We start from the raw sequence: 12,442 nt of genomic DNA, 5'->3' as shown, positions 1-12,442 counted from the left end.
TGGTAGGATTTTTATATATATATATATATTTTGGTTTTTTTTGTCAATGCGTTTTTTGTGTGTGTGTCTTTTCATATAAACTATATTTTCTTTTGTGCCATGTGTCTTATAAGTTAGAGTTTTAGCACTAGGGTTGATTGAAAATCTGGTCGGTGGGTCCCTCCCTTAAATTTATCATGTAGCTTGCCTCCTTAAAAGTTTTTTGGGAGACTGTTACAATAATATATAAAAAATATATAAACAGTTATGGTCGATATAAACAGTCAAACAATTTATTAATCAAATTAATTAAATTCTGATCGATAATAGGCACTTACCTAAAGCTAAAAAAAGTTTCGTGCCTCTAACAAGTGCTTACAACCTTTTGATCTGAATGGTTGCGGAAAACGTCTTTGGTTACGACTAGGTTTGTAACGGTATGAGATTTTCACGTATGACAATCGTCTCAGAAAATATCACGGTTTCACGGTATACAGTATTAAACAATCATTATTATTATTATAATCATCAGCTACAATGACCCTTGAATGAAAACAGATAGGTTTTTTTGGTTGAACATATGGTTTATTAAAACAAACTTTTTTAATGAGAAAACTGACTTTTTATGGAAGTATGAGTCTACCTTTTGAAAAAATAAGAAAGAAAAAATAAAGATGCACATTTCCCATTTGAACAAACATGTCTAATCAATTGAATGAATAAAACCTTAACTTATTTTTATTCTTAACCCTTTCATGCATGAATTATGATAACCTCAGTCAGGATTTTTTCCTATGTGTTTTTATTGCTCTTAGGGCATGAAAAACAAGAATTTATTTGTATTTTATTTTTTTACAAATTTTTCAAAGAGATTTTCAGATGTCCACTTGAGTGGACAGCATGCGGTTATGGTTTAAACTGAAGATATACTGTATTAAATAAGACAATAATCAAACAGATAAAGTATGTGAATTTAACAAACTAATTAATACAATTATATCAAATCATGTGAAAACTATAAAATATATACAAAAAATAGAAATGCTAAATATTGCAAAGGCTTCATACAACTTCATACAAGTTGCACTTCGCGTATCTTTGATATCAGAACATGAGGACGTGATTCCATCAGAATTTTCTACAGCCTGTCAAGGTACAACTGTGGAAACCACTCAGATGCTCCCTCCAGTGCACCAGAGTATGGAGATTTACCCTTATTAGCTGATAATTCTGATTATGTTCATGATGGACATGCACATTTCTATCATAGCCCTCCTCTGAGAAAACCTAGCGATACTTTTTTTTAATCTCATCTGAAATTATCAGTGTTGGGGGTAATGCATTACAAGTAACATGCATAACGCATTCAGATTACTTTTTTGATGTTACAAGTAAAGTAATGTGTTACAAGTAACATGCATTACATAATCAGATTACTTTGTGATGTTATGAGTAAAGAAACGCATTACAATAACGCACACTACATAATCAGATTACTTTCTGATGTTATGAGTAAGGAAACGCATTACAAGTAACATGCATTATGTAATCAGATTACTTTTTGATGTTATGAGTAAAGAAACGCATTACAAGTAGCATGCATTACGTAATCAGATTACTTTTTGATGTTATGAGTAAAAAAACGCATTACAATAACATGTATTACGAAATCAGATTACTTTTTGATCTAACAAATAAAGTAATGCATTACAAGTGTCATACATTATGTAATCACATGACTTTTTTCGATGTCAATGAAAATTACATTCTTTACAGTAAAATAATACATTATTTACAGTAAAAAAGTCACTGCAGATTAAGTTTTTAAGTTTTAAGTTTCAAAAACAATATTCACATTATAATTATGAATTGTAGCTGAAATATAGCAGTTGATGCATGACGTCCACTACAGTGGACATGTGATTAATCAGAGTTTTCTCTCAATCTAAAATCAAAACTTGGAAAATGTTACTGTGATATGACTCATTAGATATTGCTTGATGCTGCAATATTTTTTTTTACCTACAAGAGTCTCCTAGGATAGAAGGAATGGGTGGATATTCCGGAGCAACTTGGCATGTCTGACTGACCCTTGGCCATCTTGGTTTGGAGGGGGAAAAAATCGAAACACAACGGCTTGCCACTTGGTTGCAATTTATAGGATGATGCACCAGGGTCCAATGAAGAGGCTGATGTGCAACTTTGCCATAAAAACCCATGCAAATTCAAGAAAATGCATTTTTAATAGCTGTCCACTGTAGTGACCACTATGCGTGAAAGGGTTAATTTATTATTTATTATCTAAGATAATTATAAGATAATAGAGTCTTATGAAATGTTTTTTTTATTTATATAATACATATAATTTGTCTGGATTCTATGATTTAGGCCTAATACAAATGTATTTTTGAAAATGCAATCAGATGAAATGTAACAACTTTTGTTTGACTGCAGATCTGCACAACAGAGGTTTACTAAATTGAAACAGACAAAAAAAATATATTTCTTAAATAATGTTTAAATGAACTTTACTATTATTGTTGTTGTTATAACTTTAAGTTGGCTACATTCTGTTGTACAATAGTAATATATTTCTGTAAGCTAAATCGAACTTTTATTTTGACAGGTTGTACTAAACTATGAGTTTCAGTTAGAGTGTATTTGACGATGATTCTTTTAAATAAAATTATGAAATGCTCATTTAGTTCTCTCAGAGCAACTCTGAATATGTTCATGTGTTCATGTCCTCATATAGTGAGTGAGACAGCAGAAGCTTTAAACACCATGAGTGTCACACATACTTAAGTATGTACTAGGCGAAATGGCGCTGCTCATTCACACAGACACGCAGAACAAGCAGAATATAGATTTACAGAATAGCAGTTTTTTTGCACTGTATATTAATAGACACACTCATATAGCGATTTGATTTATTGCACAGCTATAGTTTAGATTTATTCATCCATCTATCAAATGTCATGTAAAATTCATCCATTTTACATGACATCTGCGCTTTTTACATGAAATCTTTACAATTTATAATGTAAATTCCCTCAGCAACATGGAAATAATACGGCCTTAAGTTATAAATGGAACTTTATCTGCAGAGAGGGAGGGTATTCGCAAATATGGGAGAACATGTTCAACGTATTTCCTCCTTTTGGAGCTACTCTTCGTCCACATTTCTGGACACAACTAGATATTCATCTTCAAGGAAAACCCTGCGTTCGTTTTTCAGACACTCAAAGTATTCCCAGATTTCCCACACTGCAGATTTTTACTTTTTTTTCGGCGGGGATAGAGATTAGAATTTGCAGCCTCTGTCTCAGACATTTTCTCCGCTGCACATGTATGGGTGGAGTCTAAGCAGTCAAGTGGAAAGAAGTTGCATATGCGCAGTTGAGATCTGGTTTAATTTTTATATTATAAAAATTAAGCAAATGTTCATGATATGATAATCGTACGTCAGTATCGTGATAAACCGCCATACCGTTACAACCACAACCCTAGTTACAACTGTGACCCTTGTTTCCTGAGAAGGGAACGAGACACTGCACTGATGACGACACTTTGGGGAACGAATACCCTCTATGCCACAATGATCCCTGCCTGCCCTAGTGTGAAACTGTCTCAGGCACAACTTAGGATGAGAGCACTCGTGCACCCGACGTAGAAGGGGAGGTCCAGACTGTAAAATCTTGTGAATGTGAAATGTTGGATAGGTGTGGTAAAGGTGCCAAAGGTGAAGGCAGACTGCGCACCTGAGAAATAGCTTGAACTATCCAATTGCTGATGCTATGCTTAGAAGCAGGGAACACCTTGCTAGGTGACCCGAAACACACCAACAACTGATCTGACTTCCTCCACTGAGATGACTTCTGAATGTAGATATTAAGCGCTCTGACAGGGCAGAGCAGATGAAATCTCTAATCTTTCGCCGTCACATGAGGTGGATGATGAAAAGCCTGCAGAACCATAGGCCGTGGCATTTTAGAAGGCACCTTAGGCACATAGCCCAGTCTGGGATGCAAGATAGCCTTAACTCTACCAGGAGCAAACTCCAAGCATTCAGGAGATATAGAGAGGGGCTGGAGATCTCCTACTCTTTTAAGCAAAGGGATGGCTAGGAGAAATGCTAACTTGAGTGTGAGGTTCTTGGCTGCAGCTGACTACAGAGGTTTGAAGGGGGCCACAGCCAGCCCTTCGAGAACCACTGCTAGATCCCATGTGGGGACTCTGGGTCGAGTCGCAGACCTCATTCACCATGCACCATGGAAGAACCAATACAACCAGCTGGTGCCTCCCCAAGGGTCCGTCACTTAAGAGTGTGGAAAGCCACAATGACAGCCACGTACACCTTAAGAGTGGACGTGGTAAGACCAGCAGAGAAGTGATTCTGGAGAACTCCAGCACTGAAGCCACATGGCAGTTAACTTGAACCACAGCACACTCTCTACACCAGTTGGTGAAAACTAGGGATGCACCGAATCCAGATTTTTGGGGTTCGGCCAAATACCGAATCCACTGGTTAAGATTCTGCCAAATCCGAAACCGAATCCCGAATCCTACTCCCATCCTCAGTCCATTAACACAGTAAACACATTAATTAAGTAAACAACGTCCACAGCAGTGTATTTTCCATTTAATTTAATTTTAAGTGTAAAAAAAGAAGAAAAAAGAATAGGCATCATTATGCCAGGATGACAAGTGGGATTTTGACAATTACCATAGGCCTATGTTTACCCTATTTCAAGATCCAATCAATATCCAAAATATTAGCAATAAATCCAATAAAGTGGGCTACCCCCAAGTGCAAACCAAAACCTTTCAATAAAAGTGCAACAATGCAAAGAAAAGTGTTTTTATTTGTATTTTTTTATTTTAATAAACATGAATAGTAGGCTGTTGTTTCATTTATAACAGTAGGCTACGATTAGTACAGTAGCCAAATATTATGAAAAATATTACGAAAAATCACACACATCTAACCTTTCACATGAAATGAGAGTTTCCTTTCAGAAAAACAAGACGCTCGGCATTAACGGGTGACAGACGGCTGCGAGTGTGGGAACGAATGTCCCCAGCGGTACTGAAAAGTCTTTCACTGGGCACAGAAGTTGGTGGCGCACAGAGGTAGATCTTTGCTGTTTTCGCCAGCAGTGGAAACCGCTGCTGATTTGTCTTCCACCACTGAAGAGGATCCTCTCTAAGAGGAATCAGAGGCTCACTGAAAAAAGCGCTTATCTCCACGTCAGCACCCGATGTGACTGCCTCAGTATTGCTGCGGTACAAATCGTCCCAGCCGCTCCAGATTCCTGAACAGTGTCGTTTAGTGCGAACTGTCGGGTATTGTTCCTCCTCACGCTGTTCAACTGAAGTAGTAGGCCTAACTGATGCGTCTTGATCTGATTCAGATAAGTGGGATACAGCCTCCTGCACAAGCAACTTTGATCGACACTGTTCTGTGTCACTCACCCAACATTTCGCCTTGTATCTGGGATCCAGACTCGTTTCCACAACTAAGTGGCTATTCTGCTCGCTTCCCTCAAATCTATCCTGCAAATCTACCCTTTTCATCTGCTTGATTCCATGATCGTCTGTTTCGTTGTGGACATAGCGCTTCAACATCATCACAGCTGGCAGGACAGTGGATATACATGCATTTTCTGCGCTTATTTCTCTAGTCAACTCCTCGAAGGGTCTGAACACCTTGAGAAAATCCTCCATCAGAGTCCACCTCTGTGCATGAATATGTTGCATACCATCTGTCTCGGACACGTAGATATTTGCGGCACGTTTTTGTTCTGTTAAACGATCAAACATCAGATATGTCGAATTCCATCGTGTTGACACGTCCTGGATTAAATGGTGATTTGGTAGCCCCAACTCCTGCTGTAGAGCAGAAAGCCTTGATTTAGCACTTGAAGAGTGCTTAAAGTGACCAACAGTTTTCCTGGCCAGTGCGATCATGTCAGAGACACTTTGTTGTGATAAAAGACTGTCGTGGATGCACAACTGGAGCGTGTGTGCAAAACAGCCAACACTTGGAACCCCTGCCTCGGACATGGCTTTCCGCATGTTTGCAGCATTGTCCCTCAAGACCAGGTGACACTTGTTAACAGGTATGTCCAACGCTCTGATAATTTATTGCAGTGCATCTGCAATGTTTAATGCGGTGTGCCTTCCATCGAATGCTTCACATCAAAGAACAGCATGTGTGCGCTTAAAATCAGCATCAATCCAATGTGAGGTCACACTGATGTAGGACTGTGTAGTGTACTCACAAGTCCATATGCCACATAAATGCAAAAGCATGTGCTTCGGCAACGTGTGCTTTTATGCGGGAAGTGATGGACTCGTGCATTTCAGGGATGATTTTGTCAGCAGAAAAACGCCTGGAGGGGATTTTGTAACGTGGCTCAAGCAGATGTAGTAGCTTGTTGAATCCAGTGTCTTCCACTATGCTATAGGGCTGCAAGTCAATGGCTATCATTTTCCCAATTGCTGCATGAATGGTTTTGGCTCGTGTGTGATATGAGGCCCACTGTTTGTTCGGTGTAGGGCTAGCAAAGCTGGTAATGGTCGTCTGGTTGACACAAGTTTTTAGCTGTGACTGTCCTTCCTTTGCCGTACCTGAAGTTGCTGCATTTTGGCTGCTGTCTGTAGATTTCTTCATGCACAACTCATATTCTTTCGGAAGTTTTATACGCAAATGTTTTAACAGCGGCGATGTGGTGTATTGTTTAGGGTCCTTGCCACCACGAGACAAATCGGCATTGCAAAGTGAACATGTAGCTCGACTGGAATCGCCTTCTTTTGACTTAAAGTACTGCCAAACAACACTTTTTCTGCTCATGAGTTCCATTTTCACATTCTCACAGCCTACTGCATTCGAACGGTCCACCTTCATAAACACCTTCCCATAATCAACGGCGGTGTGACGTCGACCAGCGTAATGCGCGTAGTGCAAGCCTAGGGTTCGGTTCGGTGGAAAAAATTCTACGTTTTGGCAGAAACCGAACCCCGTCAAAAAGCCCAATATTCGGCTAAATCCGAATCCTGGATTCGGTGCATCCCTAGTGAAAACCCTCCATTTCAGGCCATACAATTTCCTTGTGGATGGAGCTCTGGAGCTGAGTATGGTCTCGACCACTGCCGACAGACCAGCTTCTAGGTACTGGGCCCCCTTAGGGGCCAGACCCACAGCTCTGGATAAGGGTGGAATATGAGCCCTCTGCCTAATAAAGCAGGTCCCTCCTGATGGGCATCTCTCCCACCATCTACCGCCCTCCAGGAGCAATACTATATATGTGAACCATACTCGGTAGTAGACTGACCCCATCCTGTCAGACCCTTCTCAGGACTCCCGGGAGCAGAACAATCGGCGGAAATGCGTACAGATGCCACATCTGCTATGCCTGCACCAGTGGGGCTGGATGGTTTAACCCCCTGAGGTCTACGGTATCGCCGGCGATACCAGCTCGCTTTTTTTTTATTAGTGTAAAAGAAACTCATAAATACTCTGTTGACTTTGATTTTCCATAGGAGTTTCATACATCAATCGATTCTGTTAAATGTGTATTATTTTTGTGTATACTCACAATAAAAACAAAGTGTTGTGCTTTTTGCCAAATAAAGAAAAATAAACACGAAGCGAGTTCTGCCTTCTCTCTGCCAGTGAAGTCCATTCTGAAACGTGTCCGAAAATTAACAATAACTCAGCGAATACTCAGTCAAACAGACATACAGACAGACAGGCATGAAGCTTGAATTCTCTTCTTTTAAATGAAGTCATTTATATAAAAAAACAATTATTCTCATCTTGTGAAATCTGTATTAAAAGAGAGCGATTCCAGTCGAGCTCATCTCATCTCATTACGTTATAATCGGCCCCGCCCACGGAGAGCGCGCGCTATTCAAACGCAAATGGCTGAGGCAATCCTGTGAACGCCCCCATCAGCTCGAGAAAACACACACGTTTATTTAGATCATTGTTTACACCGTCTTGCAGCGCTGTGAGGAATAATACTAATCGAAAATGTCCCTCAGAAGTGCGGGTATATCGAGGAGCGAGCTGAGGAATACAAGTAAGTTTTTTCCTTCTCACGTGAATTTCTTCACGTGGGTTTCTGTTTATGAATGAATAAACGGCAGAGATGCGCGCTGTTTACCACAGCTGGCAAAGACAGTTTAAATTTAAATCGCGTGTGTGAATGAATGATGATGTTTTAGCAAACTGTATTGCTATACTGAGATAAGTAAACATCGACTGAATGTTGAAATAAAATGTAGGCTATTTGTAAGCAACGTATTAAACTGCAAATTAACAATATGCCCTAATATTTCATGAAAACAACGTTACAGTCAGACGAAATATGAAAGACAACATTTTGTTTAGTAGATTTGGGTACAGTTTTTACTGTAGAATATACTGCCACATCAAATAAGCTTTTGTTTAGCCATTTCTATATATAAAATACGATTTTTGTCAAAAATAAAGTCATCAACTAAGATGTTAGCTGTTCCAATGTTGGTTATATTCAAACTAATGAATACATAGATAAAATGTAGGGCCTATAATCATTTTTTTTTACAAAGAAAGAGTACACTTGAAATATTGTTGAAATTGTAATTATTGTTGTAATTGTAACCATTTTAATAAAATAGCAAAACATATTTACAAGATAGATGTAAGCAAAATCTTAAATGGTCAATATAAGTCTTCTTCTAAATATATCTTTTGTCCTTTCATTGTGGCTCAGTCAGTGTCACACCTGAGTGAATGGCTCATCATTATGCAGAGTGGGTGGGACATTGTATTCTAAGGTGTAAACCACTCCTCGTTCACGCCCCCTCGCATATTGGCTTTCCAAGCAAAACCTGTTTACATCAATTTAAATCAATGTATGGTTTTATGTGAACGATAAAGCAAGACTATTTTCACATAATTTTGAAGAAAAAACTATAGGCGACGACATCCATAAGTCAAAAGTCTTATTGCCACATATTTAGTATGTGTTTTGTGGTCTTATTTCAAAAATTTTAATTTTTAGTTTTTTCGATAACCACGCATAAACATTATTCTCTCAAAAATGAAAACATGTACATACATGTGGCTCACATATTATTGTAGTCCTGTTTGTGCTATATAGAGTGAATTTACACCTTTGCCATTAATATGTTTATAAGCAACTGAAAAAAGCACAAATGTCAAGGCATGTCAGAACACCCCCAGGGCCCAAAAAAACGCTCAGACTCCAGAGGGTTAAAGAGAACCACAGAGGACAGTGGGTCGTCTCTTGAGAAGCAAAAAGTTCCAGTTCCACTGGGCCAAGCTTCTCGTATATTGACATCACCACCTTGTGGTGAAGTCTCCATTCCATGGGCCACAGCCCCTGCCTCGACAGGATGTCGGCTCCCCGATTCTGGTCCCTGGGGATGTACATTGCTCTTAGGCAATCGACACGTTGTCTGCCCGTACAAGAACGTGATTGCCCCTGAGGCCTGGGATGAAGCTCTCCCTGAAAACAGCCAACATCTCTAGGCAATTTGTGTGCCAGGAACGATGATGGTCCTGCCAAAGGCCTCTCGAAAACATGCCTTCCGTTTCCGCACCACAGCCTGTGAGTGATGCGTCTGTCGAAACGATTTTTTGGCAACATGGTGCTCCCAACACTGGGCCTTGGGACAGGAACCAAGGTATCTTCCATATAGACAGGGAATTTAGGCAACTGCGCATAACTCTGATCTTTGAAATGCGGCCTTCAAACAGTATCTCCCTCGTCACTCGAGATCTAAGAACGCTGACTGCAGTGGGTAGCCTCAGCCATCAGCAAGCTCCTCATATCGGCAGGTACAAAAAGAGAGCGTATATATATATATATATATATATATATATATATATATCATGTTGCCATTCTGTACACTGAGTTTTAGTAGCCTATATATTGATTTAACATAAATACTTTGTGTACTATCTGTTCTGTTCAATGTTATTTTCATATGGAAGTCCATGGTTATAATTATTTATAAGTATGCAGTGTCATAACTACATCTCTGACGTTTATAACAAACCAAATCGTTTAAAAATCGGTAGAAAATTGAGCAACTTATGGTTATTTAAAAAGTACATGCACCATTAAAACACAATGGGTCTCATTCATGAAACATTCGTAAATATACGAGTAAATATGTGAGTGATTTGCGCGTAAAGAGACATTCCCGAAAATTCTTCTCCTGATTCACAAATACTTCGTAAACGTCAGATTTGATAGTGAAATGTGTGTGTGGGTTAATGAATTCCAATCAGTCGTAAATGGGACGCGCGTGCACGCTCATTCTCAATTACCATAAATCCCTCCCATTAAAACCGACTGACAACTATATATGGGCATCATATTATGACACGAAACGAAGGATTTCAACATGTCTTCTCAAAAGCAAATGAAGAAGAGAAATTTCTCAGATGCAGAAATTGAAGTTTTATTATCAGAAGTTCATTCAAAACGCCACATTTTATTTTCAAGCGTACATAGTGGCGTATCAGGTCCTAAAAAAAAAGGATTTTTTAGATAATAATGCTTTTACCTAAATGCTTTAGGTAAAAATGCTTGGCAGCATATTACAGATGCAGTTAATGGAGTTTCATCTGTTAATCGAACAGTCCCAGAAGTGAAAAGAAAATGGTTCGACATGAAGCTTGGCTGCAACACTTGTGACTTGCGGACTTGCGGAAAAAAATGAATAAATGAATAAACAGCTTGAATATAAAAAAAATATATAAAAAAGACTTGCGGACTTGTGTTCCGTTTGCAGATGCTATTACTGGCTCTCGTAATAAAAGTAAAAAGAAAAAACGTATGTAATTACTATATATAATATTTTTTCAAAATGCTGTATAAATATGTAACTGATTAAGGTGAATTAAAATGCAGCCTTATTAATGAGCAAAACGTTCGGATGGCACTATTTACGCGTGGCTGGGAGCAGGTGTAGGTTTCTTTCGTACCAACTAACATTTGGAAAATACGAACATTTTAATGAATCCGAAAATTTACGTCAGAACCACTTTACACACGATTTACACAAAAATTCGTTCTGCTCGTGTTTCATGAATGAAACCCATTGTTACGAGTGAGCGAGCTGACTGTGGCAAGATGGCTGCCAGGTGCAGACGTCGACCTCCATTGGCCAGCAGCGCAGACGAGACATGAGCCTTTATTATGTATGTCTATGGTTTACACTTAAGCACCTGAGCCTCATGTCAGCTCGCAGACAAACTTGGAGTTGTGAGGAGGTGCAGAGCCTGTACAGTATTTATTTATCTTTGTTAATGTTGGTTATTAACAATACAGCTGTTCATTGTTTGTTCATGTTAGTTCACAGTGCATTTGATTCTAAGAATGTTGAAATTAATATTAACTAAGATTAATTACTGCTGAAGAATTGTTCATTCTTAGTTCATGTTAACTAAAGTAGTTAACTAATGTAACTAATAAAACCTTATTGTAAAGTGTTGCCAAAAAATTATATAAATGTTGTTCATGTTTGTAAAACAGTGAGAGATTTCCACCACACTCATCCACTATAAGGAAAATAAAGCAGACACACACAATCAATTTAATTAAAAATAAATTATTTTTGTTATTTAATTGTGCACAATTGCATTGATTTTGCACAATTGATAAAATTGTGTATAACAATTGATAAAATGTTACCCAATAGTTGTTGCATTTTTTTAGTCCGTGGCCTGGTTTTTTTTTTAATTAGAGCTTTATCAAAAATAATAACGGTTTGTCAATCTTTAGTTTCCACACACACAAAAAATGGAAATAATTAGAAATAATTGGTTTGTTACTGAAAACAGTTGCCCACTCCTTGTAAATGTTTTCTGCTCTCAAACATTAGTGTTATTAGTGCCATTTACAGAATCTCACATAGTCGATGTAGTTTAGACTTTTTAAGTGGTAGTTATTAGTGATTAATATTAATTTAAATGTGCATTTCACCAACGCCGCTTTTGTTTTCAGGACTTTTATTTTGGAGTGGAGGTATGACGTCATAAGGCTGCGCCGCGCTCCTGCATATGTTGTGATTCGGCTGAAGAAAGGTTTGTTTTAAGCATTTTAAAGTGTTTAAATGAATGCAAACTGGTGAATCAATGTAATATCTTTTACAGGTTATGTAAAATAAGTTAATTCATATTGAATGTAACATTAAAATGAGTTATATAACATTATTGAACGTTTTTTGTGCAAGTTAAGCAAATCCATACATGAGTAGCAGAAAAGGTGTGTCTCATTTCGCACCCTACATCGTGAATTAGTTTATTATAAACATGAATCCCGCTACTTGCAAGTAGTGATGAGAGAAACGGAGCTTTTGAAACTCAATGGTCAACTGAATCAATCAGAGCTACACAGAATGATTCACTGTGTCGACTCGCTTGAATCACCTCAAACAC

The 12,442-nt window shown here is 38.3% G+C and overlaps 1 protein-coding gene; it reads left to right on the top strand.

Annotated features, from left to right (window-relative positions):
* LOC309496537 (uncharacterized protein) overlaps window positions 1–12,442 on the top strand; it is a 134,672-nt gene that overhangs the window by 27,060 nt on the left and 95,170 nt on the right.

The sequence above is a fragment of the Leuciscus leuciscus genome (genome assembly GCF_965113295.1).
Source record: "Leuciscus leuciscus genome assembly, chromosome: 4".
NCBI lineage: Eukaryota > Metazoa > Chordata > Actinopteri > Cypriniformes > Leuciscidae > Leuciscus > Leuciscus leuciscus.
The sequence above is the reverse complement of the archived record's forward strand: the minus strand, read 5'-3'. Positions and strand labels throughout refer to the sequence as shown.